Below are 299 nucleotides of genomic sequence, written 5' to 3' on the forward strand. Positions count from 1 at the left end.
CCCCCCCACCCCCCCGCCGGTAAAAGGGGAGAGACGGCGACACAGAAGGGGATTTTTTGGGGGGGGATTTGGGGTTTTTTTTTTTGTCCTTTTCTCCAGCTACCGGCCGAGGATCTAAACCTCAGGGCAGCTCGGTGGGCATCAAAGACGTTGGTCAAGCACGGAAGCGGCGCGACTCTCTGGAGCCCACCCGCGCGCGCGCGCGGACCTTCCTGAAGGAGCCCGGCAGGAGCAAACCCGGTGAGGACACGGGCCTCCTCGGCCCGGCAGGAGCGAACCCGGTGAGGACACGGGACTCC

This window comes from Aptenodytes forsteri, unplaced genomic scaffold (assembly GCF_000699145.1).
Source record: "Aptenodytes forsteri isolate BGI_AS27 unplaced genomic scaffold, ASM69914v1 Scaffold890, whole genome shotgun sequence".
NCBI classification, from domain to species: Eukaryota; Metazoa; Chordata; class Aves; order Sphenisciformes; family Spheniscidae; genus Aptenodytes; species Aptenodytes forsteri.